The following is a 22,566-nucleotide window of genomic DNA, read 5'->3' on the forward strand; positions in this document are numbered from 1 at the left end:
AATTTATGCCCTGGTCAGCATGTGAAGTCCAAGAACCTGCAAGGCTAGGGGCTAGGTTCTGGATTAGAATGGGTGGATAGCCTACTCAAGCAGCAGAGGCACATTGAGCTGAACGCGCTCTCCCTGTGTTGTAATCTATGGTACAGTGATGCTGTGTGAGGCACCTGATATGGAATAAGTGAGGCTGAATGTAGCTAAAGTGTAAAAAAAAAGTAATGTAAATGAGGGTGGTACATTTGTACAATATTCCTGACATTTGTACCTTAGCAACCAAGGCATCCAGTGTTGTTGATGGCTCAGTAGTGGCAGGAATTTTGATTTAAAAGGCCAATTTCTCCACGCTAATCAATCTGTTCAGAAACTGGCCTTTGTAACAAGTATTAATTTTAAATTCATCAGGTCGAATGCAGAAGGTCACTTACACTGTGGTAGAACACAACAGGGATTTTCCACAACACCAATTGATACTGACACCTCTCAGCTGTCTGAAATGCAAATCCATCTGAACCCAAAACATGTGTCAGTATCGGGGTGTGAGCAACAAACCACACATCTTCTGCTTCAGCCCATGTAGACTGAAAGGAACACATGCCCTTTTTTTTGCCTACGGCATTATTCACAGCAGCCATTAAACCAGTCATGTCAATATGCATATATATGTGCTCTGAATTAGAATTAGAATTAGCTTCATTGTCACCACTTACAGCACCATCTTAAGTGCAAAGGTATCGAGGTACAGATTCTTAAGTGAAAAAAATTTGAAAAACAAGGCAATAAAAAGAAACAAAAAAGAAATCCAAGTCCTTTATTTGAAAGCTTCTTCAATTAGAATAAGTATTTGACTTTCAGATCCACATACATTTATTTATATTGTCCCATTCAAATTAACAATTCAAATATCTCAAACTTTTTCTGTTTAATTGGGTAGCTCATTTGAAAGGCAGGTGACGTAGATCAGGCAGACTCTGTGGAAAGCCAACAGTGAGGCACTAGCTGATATTAATATTCAAGGTTCCTATCTCAGGGACCGTTGGTTCAGCAGACACAATGGTATTTTATTTGCAAACTGACATGCAGTGATTGTTAAATCTGTAACTATTGTAAATCTATAGCGCATCCTTGTCATTGTTGCCTCTTCTAATTTACTATTTTGTAATTTTGGCAGTTTACAACCTAAGTTGCCTATTAATAAAATGCTCGTCCTATTTCCTTCCAAAGATGAGGAAGATCACATAAAATCACATTCTGGTTCATGGGAGAAAGCGATGAGTTAAAGGGTCAACCCAGAAAATATATGAAGTGGAACTCCACAAGTTTATTGGTGGAAGGTAAGAGGATCAGAAGATAAGTCAGCTGTGCTAGTGAATTGCTTGTTCATCGATAAGGCCATGTTTACAGACCAGTAGGTCAGGGAGCTCTTGTGGTGCAGTGTTAATGTCCAAACCTCTGACTGAGAATACCCAAGTTCAAGTACCACCCATTCCAGAGCTATGAAATAATATCTCTGAACAGGTTGATAAGAAAATATCGAGCGCAGTAAATTAGAATGGAGTTTATATGAAGACATTAACCTGTACCTGAGGTTAACATAAGTGATGTAGTGACAGGAAGAGAACAATTGAAACCACAGAATTTTGTGATTTTCTTATGCCATTGAATATTTTCTGTGGTAAATATCTGTCAAAGTTTAATTTTAGAACCATGCATATAAAAATTTCCCTTTCAAACTGCATTTTAGGTGTCTGTTGGGGAAGGATGTCAAGGAGGAGCCTTGAGCTCCATGTTTAGCAGCACAATTGATCTTTACCCAGAGATCTTTCACCATGCACCATGGGAGAGGCTCCTGGAACAGTGTCCACCAAACACTCTGCCCCTCCCAGTCAAGTACGTTATTTTTATACATTTTGCGTTATGATAATCACAAGTAACATTGGTGTCATTGTCCTCCCAATCTATACATCCAATCCTGCAAATATAGTCAATGATGGACATCTTCAAGGACAGCCCTATGTTCCCCATAATCTTGTGATGTCACTAGACACCTTTATCACTCATTCTTGGGATCTTACAATGCTTCTCATTAATTTACTTTCCAATTCTGGCAGTTATACAGTTTCTCAGACATTTATCAGCTGCATCCTATTAATTACTAATAAATTAGATACTGTCTTATCTCTAAGGACACTTCAAATTCTGTTATTGATTGTATTCCCAACTACCCTAATTACAGGGGATACAGAAGATGCTAATTTCTACTAACTGCTTTAAAATTCATAACATCAGTTCTAATAGTAAATTTAACTATATCTGATATTATATGGTTACTCCTAATGTTAGAATTCTTTTGTGTTGTGAACAGCTTCTGTCTCACTTGACACTGGAAGGTCAGACAAACACTGCCCCTTTACCTTGCAGCTGCAAGCGTGACTCCTTCTGTTCACATGCCATCTGTAAATGTGTTTTAAACAGGACATTGCGTCTGAGATGAAATTTACTGTCACTACTCTGAATATTTCTACACTAACTTTTTACTTGATAAGACAACATCCATTCAAATTCCATTAATATAACTGAAACTCAAACAATTTCACAGCTCAATAAGTTTGTTTGAACTCTTTAGATTTTATAAAATACATTCTCATTCCCCTTTAACATTACCATTTGTCTGGATCCTTCCTCCCTTGATTCTTGAATGAACGAATTCAATCGAGTGGTCTCCATCATTATCTACGTTCGCTTATTTTGGTTGCGAAGCTGCCTTTGTATATTTTCTTGAAGTCAAGCTAGTGCTCTTCCGAAGGTATCTGGTTTCCCCATTTATCGTTAAGTCCCCCTCGCTGATAGGATGGTGTCTCCCCTCTGCTGTCTATATTCCTTCGTTTAAAGGAATTCAGCCAAATTTCTTAACATTAGGTGTAGATTGCATTTCTTAATTTCCCAATACACTGTAGTCCGTTACCGAAACAGTCTTTATTATTGTGCAATCATATTTTGATTTTAATTCTTGCCAAACTACAAATTTCGGACTGTTCCCAGCCATGTTCTTATCAGATTGTCTGGTATGAACATCTGAAACTGTGCATTTCTACAAAACTCCTTGTATTTCAATTTGAAAGATTTGTTACTCCACCTAGACCTTGTTACCTTGGATTTATCTTATTCTCAAAGTTGCCACTGTCCTAACTTATGATCTCGCTTTAATACTGAACTAAACAAGCTATTTCTATCTCTATCACTAAAAGTCTTCTCTGCCATTTCCATGCCAACTCTATGGGCAGCCATTTTGTGCTGCCTCTGGCCTGGCCTGCCCCAACAGTGTCCCCAACACCTCATGGACTGCTCACCTTCTTATCAACTTCTCCAGGGCAATTAGGGATGGGCAACAAATACTGCCCCAGTGGGCAACCACTCACATCCCAAAACAATTTTTTTAAAAATAAAATTTTCAAGGAAATGGAATTGTATTAACATCATGTTTTAATAACTCTGCTTGGTCTGTGATGTTGTAGGCTAAAGTTTGATTCTGCAGAAAGTTTCAGTGAATGCATGAGATTATTCATCCTTTTCAGTACAGAATGTGGTATATCACAGAAGAATTACAGAATTGTTAAAGGTGCAGAATGTGGCCATTCAGTCCTTTGTACCTGCACTAGCTCATCAAATAAACATAATCATCGGGTGCCCATCTGTGGCATGCCCCTCATATCTTTGCCCATATTTTATTTTTATTCAAATTACTATCCAATGACCCCTTAAATGCCTCAATTGAACCTACCTCCACCACTTCTCAAGACACTGTTTCCTCGACCCTAAAAACTCGCTAAGTGAAAAAGAATTTTCTCACTACATCTTTGTTTCTTTTGTAGATCACTTTACATCTATGCCCTCTCATTCTTGTTCCTTTTATGAGTGGGGGCAGTTTCTCTCTATCTACTCTGTCCAGCCCACTCATAGTTTTGAAGACCTCTTTCAAATCTCCCCTCCTCCTTCTTCTCTTCAAGGAGAATGGTTTCAATTTAGAATCATAGAATCCCTCCTGTGTGGAAACAGGCCATTTGGCCCACAAGTCCACATTGACCCTCTGAAGAGTTTCCTAACCAGACCCATTCCCCTACCCTATTACTCTACATATATCCCTGAATAATGCACCTAACCTACACATCCTTAGGCACTATGGGCAAATTAGCTTGACAAATTCATGTAACCTACACATCTTTGGATTGTGCGAGGAAACCAGAGCACCTGGAGGAAACCTACGCAGACACAGGGAGAATATGCGAACTCCACACAGACAGTCACCTGAGGCTGGAATTGAAGCCAGGGCCCTGGTGCTGTGTATCAATGTGCTGTCAATTTCTTCAATCTATTCCCATAATTGAAGTTTCTCATTTCTGGAGCCATTCCTATGAACCACATTTACATCTCACCTATGATGTGGTACCCAGTATTGTACACATTACTCTAGTCAAGGCCAAGGGTCTTCTACAATTCAAAACCACCTCCTTGCTTTTGATTGCATTGTTAATAAAGCCAGAAGTACTGAATGATATATTAACTGCTCTCTCCAGTTGCTCTGCCACCTTTAATGATTCGTGCACATATATATATCCAAATACCCCTGCTCCTGCTCCCTCTTTAGAATTGTAAGCTCAAGATTGTCTTTCAACATTCTTCCTACCAAAGTGCATCACCTCACATTTCTCAGCATTGAAACTCATCTGCCACCGACCTGCCCATTCCACCAACTGTGTTTGTCCTTTAGGAGCTTCACATCATCCTCCTCACAGTTCGCAATTCTTCCAAGCTTTGTGGCATCTACAAACTTTGAAACGCCCCTTGCACATCAAGATCCAGATCATTAATATGTATCAGCTGAAATATTAGTATATTTCATTTTATGATAAGGATCAGTGAGGATCATATCAGCACAAACAATCTGCTGCAGTGTTGAAATCATTAAATAGTCAGTGGAAGAGACTTTCAACTCTTCAAATCTTGACATGTATATATGAAGATAATAGAATCTCACTTTTATTTGGTGTTCAGTTCAGGTTGATCAGAAGATCTGCCTGCTGAGCATGCTGTGTTCCGTCAGTATTGCACTGTTTTCAAACAATCTCGTTTTCCGGAAATTAACTAATGACGGAAATCATTTAATTGACAAGAGAACCAGCTTTTCATCTGGAAAATTAAAATAATTGACATCATCACCTGAAAGTACATGTTGGAACATGAAAACTCACCTTACTGAACTGAAATCTCTCCCTCTCTTGCTCTCTCTCTCTGCTACATTAGCAGATGTTTTAACTCAGAGTTACCTTCTCCATCATGAGATCAGACAAACCTGTGCATTCTACACGTGATGCTGCCCTATAATGTCATCCTGGGCTGCAGAATTCTTAGCATCATTGTTCTGGATAAAAACTGAGATCAACTAAGGAGAATCCTCTAATCTTTTAATGAATATCTTAGAATGATTGCAAATGTGCAAACATGTGAAAAATAATGCATAAGTGAAGAATGGTTGCTGTGTCCACTTTGTCTTGCACAGATTTGTTACCTTACATATCACAATACATCGCAATCCATAGCCAGCTGGAAATGTACAGTCCTCAAGGACAGGTGATTAATAGACCAATCTTACAATCTGCTTCATTCATTAAAGTGAAGCATTTTTATTGGTAGCTGCAACAGGAATGGAGGAATTTCCAGAGAATAGGGAATTATCCATTGGGCTGAAGGCAATTACTTGGCGTTAACAGAACAAAAACAGAAGCTACATGCTGAAGTTTCAATATGTACCTATCAGTCTGAAACACAACCTTTTGATTTCCTGTACCTGTCAAAGCTCAGGCTTAGGCTTCCATTTTGTGGCAAAAATGGCAGAAGTAGCTGAACGTAGCGGAAACCCCAACATGTCAGTGATGGTTTATGCAGAGAGAGGGAATGAGGCAGCTTGCATTTTGTGGAGGCAGCTGACCTAGAAATTAACAGGTGCCTCCGCTCCTGTACAACTTTGGTAACTGGGAGTCTGAAACACATTGGGTGCAAATTAGGCCTGTTTAAATAGTTCTAAACTTTGAGGATTTATTTAGATAACTAGAGTACCTTTTCAGAAATATAAAGTACCCCTTTGGGTATGGTCTCATGAAACCTTAGGATGCAATTAGGTTGCACATTGTGGTAGTAAGGTGATGTTTGTGATTGATAAATGTAGATATTCACGTGCATTAAAAATACATAAATTTGTGGCTGTGGAGCTTATATTTGAATTGTACAAGTACATGTCAAACAGATAGGTCAAACTGTAAAGGTAGTTAAAAGTCCTGCCCTTTAAATCCCTTCAGAACAAAGAAATATCTCGACTATTTAAAAACAAAATCATTGTTTGTTATTTAATATTGTTGACTTAAGCCTAAGAGTCTCTATTAGTGGATCTCATTTGTTTTCACTCAAGAAAAGGAGAATATTGTAGAGGAGAAGACTGAGATATGGATTATTAGACTAGAAAGGATTGAGGTTAATAAAGAGGCGTTGTTATCAATCCTGGAAGGTGTGAAAGTAGATAGGTCCCCTGGGCTGGATGGGATTTATCCGAGGATTCTCTGGGAAGTTAGGGAGGAGATGGCGGAGCCTTTGGCCTTGATCTTTGAGTCGTCACTGTCTACAGGTTTAGTACCAGAGGACTGGAGGATTGCAAATATTGTGCCCTTGTTCAAGAAGGGCAGTAGAGATGATCCAGGTAACTACAGACCAGTGAGCCTAATATCTGTTGTAGGAAAAGTTTTGGAAGAGTATAAAAGATAGGAGTTATAATCAACTAGGAAGCAACAATTTGATTAGAGATAGTCAACATGATTTCATCAAGGGCATGTCGTGTCTCACAAACCTCACTAAGTTTTTTGAGAAGGTGACCAAGCATGTGGATGAGGATAGGGCATTTGACGTGGTGTTCATAGACTTCAGTAAAGCCTTTGATAAGGTTCCACACGGTAGACTTTTGGAAGACATGTGGAGGCATGGGATTGAAGGTGATTTAGCAGTTTAGATTAGAAACTGGCTTTCTGAAAGAAGGCAGCGAGTGGTGGTTGATGGAAAATATTCAGCCTGGAGTCCAGTTACTAATGGTGTGTCACAAGGATTTGGGACCATTATGAATGACTTAGATGCAGGCATAGGTGGATGGGTTAGTAAGTTTGCAGATGACACTAAAGTCAGTGAAGTAATGAACAGTTTGGAAGAATTTTGTAGTCTGCAGGGGGACTTGAATAAACTGCAGAATTGGGCTGAGAGGTGGCAAATGGAGTTCAATGCAGCTAAATGTGAGGCGATTCACTTTGGGAAGAATAACAGGAAGGCAAAATACGGGGTCAATGGAAAGATTCATGGGAATGTGGGTGTGCAGAGGGATCTTGATGTCCATGTACATAGATCCCTGAAAGTTTCCACACAGATTGATAGTGCTGTTAAGGCGGCATATGGTGTGTTAGATTTTATTGGTAGAGGGATTGAGTTCCAAGGCCATGATGTCATGCTGCAACTATTCAAAATACTGGTGTGGCCTCACTTGGTATATTGTGTACTGTTCTGGTCGCCCATTGAACAGGAAGGATGTGGAAGCATTGGAAAAGGTGCAGAGGAGATTTACCAGGATGTTGCCTGGTCTGGAGTGAAGATCTTAAGAGGAAAGTCTGAGGGACTTGGGTCTATCCTCTTTGGAGAGAAGAAGGCTAAGTGACGATCTAATAGAGACATACAAGATGGTCAGAGGATTAGATAGAGTGGACAGTGAGAGTCTTTTTCCTAGGATGATGACGTCAGTTCGTACGAGGGGCATAGTAGCAAATTGTAGGGTGATAGATTTAAGAGAGATGTCAAAGGCAGGTTCTTTACTCTGAGCGTGGTAAAGGTGTGGGATTGCCCTACCTGCCAATGTAGTTAACTCAGCCACATTAGGGACACTTGAACAATCCTTGGATAAGCATATGGGTGATGATGGGATAATGTAGGGAGATGTCTTAGATTAGTCCACAGGTCGGCACAACATTGAGGGCGTTGTATTGTTCTATGTACTATGGATGGCTGCTGGATGACTGTTTCATGGCCCTCCATTTTCACAGCCAGGTGCTTGCCATTTCAATTTGTTTGGGGCATCTAGTCTACTTGAAGTGGGACTTTGAATTCCAATGCTTCCAATAATGTAAGGAATTGTACACTTGAATAAAACGTTTGTTGTTTTAAGGTTTTATTTTATTTTGTTTATATTTTCCATGGGATATGAGTGTTAATGATGAAGTTATAGCTGATTGTCCTTTCGAGGCAGTTAAAGCAACATAATTTCGGAGGGAAGTTAAGAATCAACTATATTACATTGAGTTTGGAGTCACATTGAGGCCTTTCTAGATAAGGGCAGTGGGTTTCCTTCATTGAAGGATATCGGTGAACCAGGTGCGTGTTTTCTTTTACAAGAATCAAAAGCACTAATCTGGGGTATCTATCACTGAGTTATGTTTTAAGTTTCTGATTTTAATGAAGTGACTTTAAGTTCTATCCCCAGAACATTCTCCTGGCCTCTTAATAATAGAATCCCTACAGTGTGGGAACAAGCCATTTGGCCCAACAAGTCCATACTGGCCCTCTGAAGAGTAATCCACCTAGACCCATTCCCTTACATTTACCCCTGACTACTGGACCTAACCCATACATCCCTAGCATGGCCAATTCACCCTGACCTGCACATCTTTGGATTGTGGAAGGAAAACAGAGCACCCAGAAGAAACTCACACAGACATGGGGAGAATGTGCAAACTCCACACAGACAGTCATCCAAGGCTGGAATCAAACCCAGATCCATGGTGCTGTGAGGCAGCAGTGTTAACCACTGAGCCGCCATGCCTGCCCACTAACATTACAATTTTATGAAAGGACAAGCTAATCTACTGGAGCTTTGCGAGGGTATAATTCATGAATAGATAAGGCAAAACTAGTGGATGTGGTGCATTTGGATTTTCAGAAAGCTTTCAATAAGGTCCCTCAGAGGAAGGCAAAATTAAAACTCACTAGATAGAAAGTAATATATAAACACATATCGAGAATTGATTGACAGACAAGAAGTAATTGTGAGAATAAATGAGCCAGTGACTAGTGGGGTACCATGAGAATCAGTGCTTGGGTCCTTGCCAATCACCGCATATATCAATGATCTGGATGTAGGAACCAAGTGCAACATTTTTAAGACTGAACAGGATTGTGAGTTGTGAGAAGGATGCAAAGATGCTTCAAGATGATTTAGACCAGTTGAGTGAGTGAACAAACACATACCAGATACAGTACATCATGGATAAAAGTAAAGCAGTAAACAGAAAGACAGTATTATTTAAATGGTCGAAGTGTGGATGTACAAAGAAATGAACAGGCAGCTACAGCAAGCAATTAGGAATGCAAATGGATGATACATTGCAAGAAGACATGAATTCAGGAGTAAAGATGTCTTCCTGCATTTTTATGGGGCCTTACTGAGACCACATTGTTTTTTCATTAGATTCCCTATCGTGTGGAAACAAACCCTTCAGCCCAACAAGTTCACACCGACCCTCCAAAGAGTAACCCACTCAGACCCATTTCCCTCTGACTAATGCACCCAACACTATGGGCAATTTAGCATGGCCAATTCACCTGACCTGCACATCTTTGGACTGGAGTAGTGTGTGCAGTTTTGGTTTCTCCACCTAACAAAGGATATCCTTGCTATAAAGGGAGTGCAGTGGAGGTTCACTAGGATGTTACTGAGGATGGAAGGACTGTCATGTGAGGAGAGTTGGGTTTGATTGGGCCTGTAGTTACTAAAGTTTAGGAGGATGATTGAAAATTCTGACAATTGTGGACAGAGGAGATGCAGGGAGGATGTTTCCCTTAACTGGGCAGGTTAGAGGCAGGAGACATAGTCTCAAAGTACTGGGTGGAGAACTTAGGACTGAGATAGGGAAACATTTCTTCGTTCAGAGGGGAGTGAACCTGTGGAATTCTCTCCCAGAGACTGCTGTGGAGTCCAAGTCATTGAATATACTCAAGAAAGACAGAGATGCTTTTTTAGATATTAAAGGCATCATGAGGGATGATGAGAAAGTGGAAATATGGCTTTGAGATAGAGGATCATATTGAAAGATATAGCAGGTTCAAAAGGCCAAATGACCTAATCCCACATCTAGTTTTGCTGTTTCTATGTTTACACCACCATCCTCCATTGTGCTATGTAAATACAGACAATGAATTTTTATGAATAAGAAGTTTTTATTCCCCCTGAATATAGCAAGGTCTACAATAGACACTTAAAACTTCATCTTACTGAATCTCTCCCTGACTCTTTAGGTCTGCCCATAGTGGATATTGGATGAGTTGGAATTCTAAGTGTAAATGCAAAGGTTGTTGGTTAGGTGGGGCATGGGTTGGCATGAATTGCAATCAAGCATGAAGGGTTGGGAGCTAGGGCAGAGAGATAGACATGAGTATGAAGAGTACAAGAATACATTACGCAAGGGGTGAGATGGATTGGGTACAAGGATTGAGTGGGGAGAAATGAGGGGGCGTGACTGTTAGAAGGATGTTTTGCTTGTTTTCTTTTTCAAAACCTCAACACGGAGTTCGTTCCTCAAAGAGAAGCCTTTTGCTCAGTTTGTCTCTCATCATTCTAGGGTCTCCCATCCTCAATTCCAATGAAACTGTCCACCCACATTGAAGGTTCTGAATTCTGAGCGATCGTTTACAAGGTCGGGATTACAGAGCTAGGAAATGTTCTGAAACTGATGTTCCAGCCCTGGAACACAAACCCAGGCCTGTCTTTCTTCATTCCAAGCTCATTACACGTTTCACAACTTTAGAAGCATTGCTCAAGCCACTAGGTCATAGAATCCTGGAATGTTATGACATGGTGCCTCTGTGGTTAGCACTGCGGCCTCACAGCGCCGGGGTCTGGGTTTGATTCTAGTCTTGCGGGACTGTCTGTGTGCAGTTTGTACATTCTCCCAATGTCCACATCAGTTTCCTTTGGGTGCTCCAGTTTCCTCCCAAAATCCAAGGGTATGCAGGTTAGGTAAATTGGCCATGCTAAATTGCCCATAGTGTTCAGGGAGGTGTAGGTTAGGGGCATTAGTCAGTGGTAAATCTAGACCAGGAGAGGAAAGGGTCTGGGTGGGTTACTCTTTGGAGGGTCAGTGTGAACTTGTTGAGCTGAATAGCCTGTTTCCACACTGTAGGGATTCTGTGACATAGGAGACCCTTTGGCCCATCTTGACCTTACTGCCTCTTTGATCAAGCTAAAATTTCAGAAAAGGAAGTGCGGATACTGGAAATCTGAAACAAAAGCAGACATTTCTGAAAAAACCCAGCAGGTCTGACAGCATCTGTGGAGAGGGAAAGCCAAGTTAACATTTCAAGTCCAGTGACTCTTCTGCAGAACTGTTCTGGAGAAATGTTAAGTCTGTTTCTCTCAACAGATGCTGCCAGACCTGCTGAGTTTCTCTAGTTATGTCTACTTTTGTATTTCACAGATTTATTGTGCTGTGTCCTATGCATCCTTTACTTTTAACCTGTAACCCTAACTTTTAAAGTTTTTTCAAGGAATTAGTTTCTACCATGTTTTCGAGTAGAGTTTCATATTTCCAAATTCAGACGGTCGGCTAGGTATGAGGAATGCCTGTGTTCCTGGTGAGATCTTGAAAACCAAGGGGCAGCAGGTATTCCCCGCAGTTTTTCTGTGACATGTCTAATTGTTTCAATCGTGTGGTTTGCAATGGTATTGGTCTGGAGCTTGCATCACGTGCATGCTGACGTGGCAAGTGGCTATTGGTGGAGCTGGGCTGGCTTTGTTTGCTTTCCTGTGACCTCTTCACTGAAATTCTGGGTTAGAGTTATAGAGTCTTACAATAATACAGCATGGAAACAGGCCATTCGGCCCAAACTGGTCCATGCTGACCATGGTACCCTGCAGCTAGTTCCAATTTCCTGAATTTAGTCCATATCCCTCCAAATCCTTCCTATCATGCACCTATCCAAATGTTTTTTTTAAAATGTTCCCATTGTACCTGCTTCAATCATTTTCTCTGGCAACCCATTCCATAAACACACCACTCTCTGCATGAAGAAATTGCACCTCAGGTCCTTCGAAAATCATTCCCATCTCACCTTAAACCTATAACTTCACGTTTTCAATTCCCTATACCTGGGAAAAGGACTATATTCATTCATCTTATCTATGTTCCTCATGATTTTATACACCTCAATAAGGTCACCCCACATTCTCCTACATTCTAGAGAATAAAGTCCTATTCTGACCAACCTTTCCCTATGACTCAGGCCTAGTGGTCCTGGCAGCATCCTTGTAAATCTTCTTTGCACTCTTTCCAGTTTGACTATGCCTTTCCTATAACAAGGTGACCAAAACTATACACAATACTCCAAGTATGTTCTCACCAACGACTCATACAACTGTTACATAACATCCAAACTCCTGTAATCAATGCCTCGACCGATGAAGGCCAACATTGGATTAGATTCCCTACAGTGTGGAAACAGGCCCTTCGGTCCGACAAGTCCACACCGACCTTCCGAAGAGTAACCCACCCAGACCCATTTCCCTCTGACTCATGCACCTAAACTATGGACAATTTAGCATGGTCAATTCACCTCACCTACACACCTTTGGATTGTGGGGGGAAACCAGAGGAAACTGGCAGAGACATGGGGCCGATGTACAAACTCCACACAGACATCGCCCAAGGCTGGAATCAAATCTGGGTCCCTGGTGCTAAGGCAGCAGTGCCAACCACTGAGCCACTGTGCCACCCCAGCTATTGTGCCACCCCTAAGGCATGCTGAATGCCTTGTTCACCACCCTGTCTACCTGTGCTGCTGCTTTCAAAGAACTAAGTATTTGTACTTCTCGGTCCCTGTGTCCCACAACACTCTTCAGGACCTTACCATTTACTATATAGTCCTACCTTGGTTTGACTTTTCAAAGTGCAACATCTCACACTTATCTGTATTGAATTGCAATTGCTCACTTCCCCATCTGATCAAGATCAGATTGTTTAATTTAGTCAGGGATTGTTTAATCAGGCTGTCTCCAGGGATGGACAATCAGGATATTTTTTTTTTTAAAGTAAGAGAGTGAGGAAACCATAAGAGATAGAAGGGAGAATCCAATACTGTATCCTCAACTCAAGCTCCCATTGCAAAGTATGAGCAGTAGTATCTGTAGTTCTCAAGGTCACCACCATCCTTATACAACAGGCATCTGAGCACAATGGAACCAGAATATGCGCAGAGGAGAATGTATCAATGTCCAGACAGTGATACAGGAACTCAACCCAATGCTGGCCTTGCTCTGACCCCAACCTTTCTGACAGTGAGTGCCTTTGGACACTAAGTACACAACGACAAGTGCCATGATATACAGTGATTCCATCCCTTTCTGATAGTTTTAAGGTCAGCTTTGACCATATTGCCATGAAGTATGCTGTTCAGTTTGAGCATATTATATCAAGATCATTCCTTGCAAGTCAAACAGGCAGTGACATTCTCAAAACCTCACATGGTGTTCAACTCTCCTGGAAACTTGCTGGAGCAGACTGACAAAGTCATAGAGTCACAGAGTCATAGAGATGAACAGCACGGAAACAGACCTTTCGGTCCAACTCATCCATGCTGACAAGATATCCTAAATCAATCTAGTCCCATTTGCCATAACTTGGCCCATATCCCTCTAAACCCTTCCTATTCATATACCCATGCAGATGCCTTTTAAATGCTGTAACTGTACCAACCTCCACCACTTCCTCTGGCAGCTCATTCTATACACACACCACACTCTGTGTGATAAAGTTGTCCCTTAGGTCCCTGTTAAGTCTTTCCCTCTCACCTGAAACCTAAACCCTCTAGGTCTGGACTATCCCACCCCAGGGATAGGACCTTGTGGTCTACCCAATCCATGCCCCTCATGATTTTACAAACCTCTATAAGGTCACCCCTCAGCTTCTGACACTCCAGGGGGAACAGCCCCAGCCTATTCAGCCTCTCTACATCTGGTCACTCATGGTCAGAACTTCCCAACAAGCCAAATTCCTTAGTGTAGCTGGTATTTGGAGGGATCCTTCCTATCAATCATGTGTATGTGCCTGGAGTCTCATCACTATGGCCAAAGTTGCTACAGTAGCAACAAATCCACATGAATATAATAAAACAAAGCAATGTGGATGTTGAAGATCTGAAACAAAAACAGAAATTGCTGAAGAATCTCAGCAGAACCTGGCAGCATGTGGAGAGAAAGCCAAGTAAATGTTTTGAGTCCAGTGACCATTCTTTAGAATGGCCAAATGTATTTCTCATTCTGGAATGTCTATTTGAAGGTCTGAGAATGGTGATGTACTGGGCGCAGGAGGGTGGTTCAGTGGCATTGGGTTCACAGTTCATCCTCAGCAGTTCCATGATGCAAGACCTTTCTGGTCTTTGCACTTTATGGTACACCATGCGAACAAGAAGTGGTGTCAGTGATGGTCACTCTCTGGCTTGCTTGATATCTACTTCTCTTTTAGTGGACAGGCCATTCTGAGGACAAAGACCTCACACTCAGTGATGGACAGGCAGAAAACTTGTTTGATCTATTGTTGAGATTCAATTAAGAGCAGCCATCCTTCAAAGTCTTCCCCTATTCACGCTGAAGAAACAGAATCAATTTTTTTTTAATATTCCCTCACGGGTCTTGCATATCACCAGCTACACCAACATTTATTGCCTGTCCCTATCTGTCCTTGAAAAACTGAGCTGCCTTCTTGAATCACTGAAGTCCATGTGCTGTAGGTACACCCACGATGTCAGGAGGAAGGCAATTCCAGGATTTAGTTTCCTCTCGGGCTGAATATTTTCAAACAGCTAAATGCACAGAATAGAAAAACAACACCTGACCAAATATTTGCCTCAACAATATTCCTTGTTGAAATCAGATGAAATACGTTGAGTAAAAATGCAACGTATCAGTCTCAGATACAGGGAACATCTTGTGATTGAATCTGTTGATGGCGTAACGATTTAGTTTAGATCCAGATCTGGACACCACTTAGGATCATTACCACAGGGAACTCTAAACTGCCGGTTGACTGCATAGAATATCTGATCCTTTCAGCTGTAGTTGTAGTTTTTCCATCATTAATGAGCAAAAAGTATATCTTTTTGAATATAATTCTTAAAATGTATCATGTGGTTTGAGTTTATTTTTGGTGCGAATTTTATGTTATGCAGCCAGATTTCAAACCCAAATTCGAAAATTGAAGAAGGATTGGGAGATAAAAGACTGTCTGCACAGTGATAACTGTTGGAATTTTCACAAGCAATATGGAAATCACAGGGTAGATCAAAACCAGCAGTACAATGGATACTGACAGGGATCCAGTGTCCTACCAAATATTTATAGCCGGATGTTTTTTTAAGATCATTGACTTCCTACATTAAACAATGGCTACACTTCAAATATATTTAGTTGACTGAAAGTGTTTTGGGACATCTTGGAGTTGTGAAAGACATCAGTGCAATGGCAAATTCTTTCTTCTTTGCATGAGTTTGAACAGTTCCCAGAAATTACATATGGAACATAATTTTGCAAAGTTTTGCTTGAATTTGAATTGGAAGCAATAAGCAAAATCTTGCCAAAAAAAAGTCCAGTGATTCTGAGAGGACCCTTAAAGGGGGGAGGAAAAGGTGAAATTGTTCACTTTGACAGAAGAATGAAAAATAAGCATATTATTTTAATGAAGAGAGACTGCAGAACGCTGAGATGCAGAGGATCTGAGAGTCCTAGTGCATGAATTATTGAAGATTAGTATGCAGTGACAACATTTAATGAGGAAATCTAATAGAATGTTATCATTTACTGTGGAGGGGGGGATCGAGTACAAAAGTAGGGAGGTAATGCTTCAATTATACAGAGCATTGGTGAGACCACATCTGGAGTACTGCACATACTATTGGTCACACTATTTAAGGAGGGATGCAAACACTTTTGAAGCATTTGAAAGAAGGTTAACAAGACTAATAGCCGGAATGGACTGGTTCTCTGGTGAGGAATGATTGGTCTGACTAGGCTTCTATCTGCTGAAGGAAGAGTAAGAGATGAGTTGATTAAAATAGATATGATTCTGAGAGGACTTGACAGGGTAGATGTGAAGAAATTGTTTCCTGTTATAGAAAAATCTAGAACTGTTCAAAAACAAGGAGTTACACATCCTTAATGGCCCACAGGGCAGTTAAGAGTGAACAGCATTGATGTGGGTCTGGAGTCATCAGTAGGGCCAGACCAGGTAAGGTCAGCGCTTTCCTTCCCTAAAGGATATTAGTGAACCAGATGGGTTTTTCCAACAATGGATTCATGGTCATCATTAGATTCTTAATTCCAGATACTTATTGAATTCAAATTTCCCCCTCTGCCATGGTGGGATTTGAACCTGGGTCCTCAGAACTTTACCTGGATCTCTGGATTAACAATCCAGCGAGAACACCACTTGGCCATCACCTCCCGATCTTAGTACAATTTAATGTGTTTGTTGTAGGACACTTATCAATAGATATTACAGAAAGAGAGAAACAGAGGCCTGTAAAATTATGAAATGTATTAGGAAAGTAAACATAGAATGTTCCCACTGGGGGTAGAACATGCGGTAGGCCAAGAGCAGAGACCTTGCAGAATTTGTTGATCCCAGCTGATGAAGATAAAGTCTATTTAAGTACTTTTTATTCTTTTTGTACCTCAAAATGATGCTGGATTGTGGTGACAGAATGCTTTTCACTGATATTTGAGACAATAAATCATTCATTCATTCATGCCCAGAGGTTATCAACGTAAAAGAGGTATTAAGATACATCTAGCAGAGAATTCAGAAAAACTGTCTGAACACAGAATAGTGTAAATGTGGCATCCACTCAAAGATCGAGAGCTGAAATGAATGCTAAATGCCAACAAGTAATTAGGAAATCTAATAGAATGTTATCACTTATTGTTGGGGAGAGGGGGAGTTAATCGAATAGAAAAGTAAGGAGGTACTGCTTCAATTATACACAGCTCTGGCGAGACCACATCTGGAGTACTGCACATAATATTGGTCACACTATTTAAAGAAGGATGCAACTACATTTGAAGCATTTGGAAGAAGGTTAACAAGTTGGCTTGCCAGCAGATTGTGATGCAGAGTGATACCAAGTGCCTGGCTGAGGTTATCATGAAGGACCTTTCTCCTCACCTAATTCATGGTAACTCTCAGCTTAAACCATCACCACTCATTTCCCTCTCTAACGAGACATCAGCTCTTTGGTCTGGTTGGATTATTTAACCTTTACCGTTGATCGGAAGCTCCACAAATATACGAGTAGGAAGAGAATAGATTGGAGGAAGGTCAAGGAGAGCACAAACATTGTGGTGGAGCCAAGGGGCCTACCTAAGAGCGGTATTGCCTCTAGAATCCTGTATAGAACATTTATACTCTTGATAAAATGTGCACTCCATTAGTGTATAGTCTTGAGATGTAGTAACTGTTGTTAGGCATATATAGTGTAGTTGCAATTTGAGGTAAAATCTTATGATTTGGAGCTATGATCTGTGTGAATATTAATAAACCTTTGCTTTACATGAAACCCCAATTAAAGATTCTGTTCAAAACATTCCAAACAGTCTTTATAGTGATGCAATCATGATTTGATGCAAATTTATATTAAAAATCATTGTAATCATTGCAGAAATTATAACTAAGTGTCATGATAATAAACTTATCATTCAATGTAAAATGAACAAACCCAGATTATAACATACTGTTGTATTTTCAGTTTTAATATTAGGAATATTATAGAGACCAATATGCCCTTTTGAGGTTTTTTTCTAATATCAAATACAGGTCATTCTTGATGGTTAGGAGAAAGTGAGGACTGCAGATGCTGGAAATCAGAGTTGAGAGTGCGGTGCTGGAAAAGCACAGCAGGTCAGGCAGAATCCTAATTCACCTGCTCCTCAGATGCTCCCTGACCTGCTGTGCTTTTCCAGCATCACACTCTCGAGTTCTTGATGGTTGTGTTCTTGTGCAACCCCTCATTATAGAAAAACTGCACTTTAGAAACAGCACTTAAGGCCCTGGTGATGTAATTGCATTACCACCAACACACATTTTAAAAGTTTGTGCTTTAGAAACAGTGTCCTTAATTTGTGAATCGTGTGACAGTGAACTCGTGTTAACGAAATGCATATTATAACAGAACAACCTGTACTTTATTCCATTTGTGCCCAATCTCAGTCAATGATTCCCAAGGAGATCACAACAATAATAATCTCAGGGAAAGCTCTGACGTGAGAATGGAACTGTCTAAATTGGACAATTGAGAGGATGATTTGAGTTTCATTTTCTTTATGGGGACCTCCGGGTTTCACATGATGACAGAGCTTATTAAGTTACTGCTTTGTGTTGCACCAGTGAACACACACGTTATCTGGCAAACAGAATTCATAACCGCAAAGAGATTGCTTTGGAACAGCCAATGGTATCTATTACATTATGAGGAAAGTAATTACTCTGATCTAAATAATTTGATCTGTATATAGGTCAGACTTGGAACTGTCAGGACGTTAATCACCGATGCACAGCTTATGCAAGTATAATACTCCCTGAGGAGCTGCTTCTATTGTTACTGAAACCTGACATCTAACAGTGGAAAGGTTAAACTGGTGTAAACTAAACGTCAAGGTGCTTGTGCCTGAGTACTGACACAACTTCTACATTTTCAGCTGTGGATCAGAGAAACATCCAGAAGCAGTCTTTAACATTTATGGACTTGACCTTGACACGTGGATACAAACCTTTAACTTATGCAGGGAGGTAATCACACAAATGTGATTGCCAACCAGTCATAAAATCTGATGAATATTTAATCAGTTGTCTTCAAAGTAAAGGTGAAAATTCCTCCCCTTGAAAAATCAAACAACAGCTGGATTCCACTGGGAGCAGTTATATCAGATAATGCCTATATATATCCTTACTGTCCCCAACAGGAAACACTAGGACCATTATGGCACTTTCCACAGAAGTTTTAGACTTCCCATTGGTGTGATGGTGATGTAATGGTTCTTTCACTGGCCTATTAATGTAAAGGATCTGACTTCAAATCCCTGTTTGGCAGCTGATGGAATTTATATTCAACCAATTCAAATATAATGTGGAATGAAAAATTAATCTCAGTAATAATGCCTATTAAACTGCTATACATCAGGTTCACTAATGCTCTTTAAGGAAGGGAATGTGCTGTCATTACCTGATCTGGCCTGTGTGTGACTCTAGATCCACAATAAAGTAGTAGATTCAAACTACTCTCTGAAATAGCCTCACAAGTTAATTAGTTTAAAGATCAATTTGAGACTGGCAAAAAATTGTTGCCCACATCTCATCAATCTTGTTTAGAAAGAAGATGGAAGTGGAATTTGTTATGGCTTTTAAAAGCAAAGATGGGAAAACAAAGCATGGAAATCCAGATAAGTCAGAGGTATATAGACAATAGGGCAATGCCATGAAACATAAACAATTCTCAGGACAGGGCTTGCTGGTATTATGGACCAGGCCAGACCTCCTGAAACCATTAAGGAAATAGCTCAGACCCTAACTTTGCTGGCTGTTTTGAGCAGGTGGAAAGTGGATATTCCAGGAGTGATGCAGCTAACTTAACCTACCTGAAAACCCAACAGATTATCTCAATTTAATGATGCTGTTCCAAATTCCTGCAACAATCCTCATAAGCACCCCCTTGGCAAACAAGGCAAAATCAAACATTGGGTCTTACAGGAGAGAGAGATCTGGCAGAGGGATTCAGCATGGAACACCTTCTTCCATGGAGCTGTTTCTTGGATCAGCAGCCTCAAACTGACTGACTACTTTCAGTGAACAGCCAGACCGCTAAAAAAAGACAACCCAGAGAAAAAGCTGAGCTGGAGAACTGGCTACACTCCTTTCATTGGACAAATGCTTCTTTTAAACTTGAAGGCCTTTTGTCTGTGGCAGTATCTGTTAACTATAATCAAATTGGCCCTAAAACCCTTCAAACCTAGACCTTTCTAAATTGTGGTTTTTATGACCTTGCTAAAAAAAAGCCAAAGACAGCATAACCTTGTTAAAGAAGCAGCATAATCACACTGGGGGAGATGCAGAAAGGTAGTATTCCTATGTGGGACAGTCAGGAACCAGGTATATAATTAATCTCAGAATAAGGAATCGTATCAGTTAAAGCAGAGATGATGAGGATTTTTTTTCTCTCTCTCAGATAGTAGTGAATCTGTGGAATTCTTTACCACAGAGATTATTGAGTTTGGGGTGTTAAGTATATTCAAAGTTAAAAATCACACAACACCAGGTTATTGTCCAACAGGTTTAATTGGAAGCACACTAGCTTTCGGAGCGACGCTCCTTCATCGTTGCTCCGAAAGCTAGTGTGCTTCTAATTAAACCTGTTGGACTATAACCTGGTGTTGTGTGATTTTTAACTTTGTACACCCCAGTCCAACACTGGCATCTCCAAATCAAGTATATTCAAGGCTGAGATAGACAGATGCTTAACCAGTCAGCACATCAATGATGCTGAGGAAAAGGTCAGAAAGAGGAGTTGAGGATACTCAGATCAGCCCTGATCTCATTGAATGATTGAGTGGACTTGATGGGCTGAATGGCTTACAACTGCTTCTCTGTCTTATGATCTAATGACAATGGGGTTAGACAGATCACTGGTATAAACATCAAAAAATCAAGTGTTTTCATTTAACATTATGACTCGAGGTTAAGTATATTAAAGTTCCTCTCAGACAAAAGCATGAATGTCAGTATTCTTAAATAAAAAAAGGAAAGATTCAGCAGAGCTTGCAGTCAATGTAGAGAGAGAGAGAGAAAGAGAGAGAAGAAGAAGAGTTAATGCCTTGGTTCTTGCTTGGAATATCATAGTGTTGGGAAATTCCACTAATGTTCTGCATTTTTACCCGATTACTGAAACTGGTGATCTCAGAAGAGCAGAGGACAGTGTGCTAACTCTGAAGTTCAACCAGCCATCTCTCTCAAAGCTCTCTAAATCTTTCTACATATCTGACACTCGTCTAATGTGCCTTGCTGGGGAAGTAGGAAGTATGTGAATTGTCTAGTTCCTGCTGAGTTTACTCAGGGTGACTTGGACTCCAGAAAAACTGAAAGAACTGCAGATGCTGTAAATCAGAGATACAAACAAAAATTATTGGAAAAGCTCAGCAGGTCTGGCAAAACTCATGTTCTGAGGAAGGGTCACTTGACCTGAAATGTGAAATCCGATTTCTCTCCACAGATGCTGCATAAGCTTTTCCAGCAATTTCTGTTCTTGTGACTTGGACTCAGAGTGTATTTGGAATAGCCTGCATCATTGATACAAACTTATGTAGAAATATTTCCTTTTGGTCACTCATTAATAACATTGGGATGCTTTTGAAAGTTGACATAAAGGAGAATTTTCACTTTTCCTGAGTAGCATTTCTGGAAATCAGGGAGTGAAATAGAATATCGGGCATCTTCATGTGTGTAACACTTCACCTGAAAAAATGATAGAACATTCTGAAAAATGTGTCTGATGTAGTAATGGTGCCCTACGACTCAGGCTGAAAATTCCTCCACATCAGAGGCCAGTTTAAAAAGTTGATAATTTACTCATTAATCATCTAAACTGTTGTAACTATCGACTGTTAAATCAGTGAAATAGGTTGGCTTACTGCAACACGCTAACTGCACATTCCTCAGAATGCTGGTGGGCAGACATCAACTACATAATTAGTAGTTGCCTTCCAAGCAATTAAAATAACTAATTGGCCATTAACTGTACATGCAGCATCCTGCAACACAATTTACATCTCCAATGGATTAATTAAGGTGGTGGGGTTGGGGGTGGCGGAGGAAGAGGGTTAGTGTAATGAGTACAGTTAAAGTTTTATTCAATGCTGTGGATTACCTGACATCAGTGAGATTATAAATTTAGCATTACCTATGGCACAATAATCTACGATTCATGTCATTCTTTATTCTATTAGTTACGCTCTGACTGCCCTTCACAGTTTGCCCTAATATTTGATTACCTGCAAAGCCAGAGAACATCTTTAATGTTCATAATTAATAAATGTTGGGGTCATGTGAGAGGAGTAGAATGCTTTGTTGTGCGCAAATTTAAATTCTCACTCAAGATTCTTCCTTCTGTTTTAATTACTCATCTTGTTCAGAGATGTTAGTAGAGCAATTGGGATTTGGACTCAGACATCCCAGCCCAGAGTAAGGGACACTACTAGAGTGTCATAAGAGCCACTCCTGCCTTTGCATGAGTCTTCTTTACTTAAAGAAAGGATAGCTTCATTAAGTCTCACACCATGTGAAGATTCCGCAACCAACATATTTTATGTCGCTTTAATGTGCATCCTGTGTATCTCAAAGCACGGCCAACAACTGCACATTCCTTGTCGCCAGTTGGAGGCAGATGAAGCGCAGGATTGCAGAA

The 22,566-nt window shown here is 40.4% G+C and overlaps 1 protein-coding gene across 4 annotated transcripts in view; it reads left to right on the forward strand.

The window, feature by feature from the left end:
* The window catches only part of LOC122564562 (cadherin-12-like), a 584,392-nt gene that overhangs the window by 182,181 nt on the left and 379,645 nt on the right, over positions 1-22,566 (forward strand). Inside the window, exon 2 of one of the 4 annotated variants that reach the window (XM_043719638.1) lies at positions 1,219-1,328. The exons of the other annotated variants lie outside the window; for them this stretch is intronic. The gene's annotated coding sequence lies outside the window, so the exon portion shown is untranslated. The remainder of the gene's footprint in view (positions 1-1,218; positions 1,329-22,566) is intronic. 4 annotated transcript variants of the gene reach the window in all.

Source organism: Chiloscyllium plagiosum, chromosome 29, assembly GCF_004010195.1.
Source record: "Chiloscyllium plagiosum isolate BGI_BamShark_2017 chromosome 29, ASM401019v2, whole genome shotgun sequence".
Classification (NCBI taxonomy): Eukaryota; Metazoa; Chordata; class Chondrichthyes; order Orectolobiformes; family Hemiscylliidae; genus Chiloscyllium; species Chiloscyllium plagiosum.